At 39.3% G+C, this 3,383-nt stretch overlaps 1 pseudogene; it reads left to right on the top strand.

The window, feature by feature from the left end:
• Nucleotides 1-3: 3 nt before the first annotated feature.
• LOC102843610 overlaps nt 4-3,383 on the top strand; it is a 10,089-nt pseudogene continuing 6,709 nt past the window's right edge.

Raw genomic sequence — 3,383 nt, 5'->3', positions numbered from 1 at the left:
GCATTGGACAAGAATCCATCTGAAAGGCTGACAAACCCTTACAGTTTGGACAGTGGTCAAGAGCTGAAAATCAACATCATCCCTCACCCCCAGCAATGTCCTTTGACTCTTGTGGATACAGGCATGACCTAAGCCTATCTCATAAATAATTTGGGAACAATTGCCAAGTCTGATACCAAAGCATTAATGGAGGCTCTGCAGGCTAGTGAACAGGACAATTTGGTGTTGGCTTTTTTATTCTGCCTATTTGGTGGCAGAGAAAGTGGTAGTCACCACAAAACACAATGATGATGAGTAGTAAGCTTAGGAGTCTTCAGCTGGAGGTTCCTTCACATCTCATGCTGACCAATGGTGAGCCTACATTGGTCAGGGTCCTAAAGTGATTTTACACCTTTAAGAAGATAAGAAAGAGTACTTAGAGAAGAGATGAGTCAAAGAAATAGTGAAGAAACACTTGCAGTTCATAAGCTACCTCATCACCCTTTATTTGGAAAAAAGAACAAAAGAAGAAAATCAGTGGAGATGAGGCAGAAGACAAGAAGGTGAGAAAGAGGAACCTAAGGATGATGGAATGAAGCCCCAGATTGAAGATGAGGAGGATGACAGTGGTAAAGACAAGAAAAAGAAAACAAACAAAATTAATTAAGGAAAAATACATTGATTGGGAGGAACTGAAAAATACTGAGCCCATTTGGACCCAAAATCCTGATGACATCACACAGGAGGAGGAATATGGAGAGTCCTACAAGAAAATCACTAATGACTGGAAGAGCACTTGGCAGTAGAAAGTTAGCTGGAATTCAGGGCATTGCCTCACTGGGCTCCTTTGATAACAACAAGAAAAATTACATTAAACTTTATGTTTTCTGTGTATTCATCATTGACAGCTGTGATGGGTTGATACCATTGTATCTGAGCTTAATCCATGATTGTGGTTGACTCTGAGAATGTGTCCCTTAACAGTTCTTGAGAATTTCTGCAACAGAGCAAAATCTTGAAGGTCATCAAGAAGTGCTTTGAACTCTTCTCTGAGTTGGCAGGAGATAAGGAGAACAACAAGACATTCTATGAGGCTTTCCCTAAAAATCTGGAGCTTGGAACCCGGGAGGAGTCTACTAATCTGTGTTGCCTTTCTGAGCTACTTCAATATCAAGCACACTTCCCAGTCTGGAGATGAGATGACTTCTGCCTCAGAATATGTGTCTCACACGAAGGAAACTTAGAAGTCCATCACTGGTGAGAGCAAAGTGCAGGTGTCCAACTCTGCTTTTTGGAATTAGTGCGCACATGGGGCTTTGAGGCTGTATATGTGACTGAACTTGTTGAAGAATACTGTGTACAGCAGCTCAAGGAGTATGATGGGAAAAGCCTGGTTTCCATCACCAAGGAAGGCCTAGAACTACCTGAGGATGAAGAAGAGAAAAAGAAATGGAGGAAAGCAAGGTCAAATTTGAGAACTTCAGTAACCTTGTGAAGGAAATTTTGGATAAGAATGTTGAGAGGGTGACAATCTCAAATACATTTGTATCTTCACCCTGCTGCATTGTGACTAGTACATATGACTGGACAGCCAAGATGGATCAGATCATGAAAGCATAGGCACTTTGAGACAACTCTACCAAGGGCTACATGATGGACAAAATACACCTGCAGATCAATCTCGATCATCTGGTTGTTTAGACACTGAGACAGAAAAGCTGAGCCAGACAAGAAAGACAAAGCAGTTAAGGATCTGGTGATGCTGCTGTTGTAAACTGCACTGCTCTTTTCTGGACAATGGCTAATGATGAAAGAAGAAAAATCAATGTCTTTGAATTGTGGTGCTGGAGAAGAGTTTTTAACATACCATGGACTGCCAAGAGAACGAACAGGTCTGCCTTGGAAAAGGTGAAACGAAGTTTCTCCTTGGAGGCAAGAATTCTGAAGCTGTGTCTCACATGTTTTGAGTATGTGGTCAAGAGGGGCCAGTCTTTGGAGAATGATACAGTGCTTGGAAAGGTAGAGAGACAGTACAGAAGAGGAAGACTCCAGATAAGATGAATTAACATAGTAACTGGGGTAATTGGAGTAGGTGTGTCAGAGTGAGTGAGACTGGCTAAAGATAGGGCTACAGAGCTATTTTACATAGGGTCACTATGAGTTGCAGGTGACTCAATGGCACATTACAAGAGCAATAATGTATGAGTGATCAACGCCAAAAATGTAAACGATTAAGTTAGCGTCCAACAGGATCTTCTGCTAGTACATTTGCATCAAACTGACTATACTACCACTATAAAATTAAGATTTTATTAAAACCAACTGACTATGCTAACCATCAGAGAAATGCAAAAAAAAAACCAACTATGAGATATCATATTACCCTAGCAACAATAGCAAAGTTCAAGAGAGCAGTAAACAACAAATGCTGGTGAGGTTATGGAGAGATTTGAACCCTTATTTACTGTTAATGATGGTTTAAAATGCTTCAGTTATTATGGAAGACTGTTTGGCACTTTCTCAAAAAGTTAGAAATAGAAACAGCATTTTACCAGCAATTGGACTGCTGGGAATATACCCTAAAGAAATCTGAACCACCATCCAAAGAGATGTATGCACACTCATGTTTATTGCCGTATTATTCACAATAGCAAAGAGATGTAAACAACCTAAATGACCATCAACACAAGAGCGGATAGAAAAAGCACCACACACACGTGTGTGTAATACATATATAAATATTTTCACACAATGGAATACTATGCAACACTGAAAAATAAGGAACTCATAAAACATTACAAAATATGAGTGATGTGGAAGGTCATTATACTGAGTGAAATGGATAAATACTGAATAACACCACTGCCATAAAGCAGGACTGATCTGGGGGGGGGTGGGAAAATAATAGGAAAAGAGTGGATAGATAATAAACACCACATTGGAACAGGTGAGAGGGAGAACTGTTTAAAAAGAACTATATGGTTAAGCATTATATGTAAATCAAAGGTGTAGAATGAGAAGTACATTGCAAAGAAGACTGCAGAAGAGGGAGGGAAAGAAAAGGGGGGAAGAGGAAAATGTGCAACAATGAATGAATGAAAATCCAACTCTTCTGTAAACTTTTGTTCAAATCACAAATACTTTTTTTCTTTCATAGTAAAAAGATGGACAATCTTTTCTCATTTATTTAATGTCTCTGAAAAACTCTTCAAAGCATCAGCTATGAGTGGGAGTTCTAACTCGACAGCACATAACAACACTACCACCAAGACATGAAACATTCACTGCAGAAGTTGAAAAACAACAGTCTTCAGTATAGATTACATCTCAACATCCAGAAAACTAAAGTCTCACCACTGAACCCATGGAAAACATTGTTATAGAGAAAAGATTGACATTTACAA

The sequence above is a fragment of the Elephantulus edwardii genome, unplaced genomic scaffold (genome assembly GCF_000299155.1).
Source record: "Elephantulus edwardii isolate Elephantulus edwardi_28Jun2011 unplaced genomic scaffold, EleEdw1.0 scaffold00219, whole genome shotgun sequence".
NCBI lineage: Eukaryota > Metazoa > Chordata > Mammalia > Macroscelidea > Macroscelididae > Elephantulus > Elephantulus edwardii.
The sequence above is the reverse complement of the archived record's forward strand: the minus strand, read 5'-3'. Positions and strand labels throughout refer to the sequence as shown.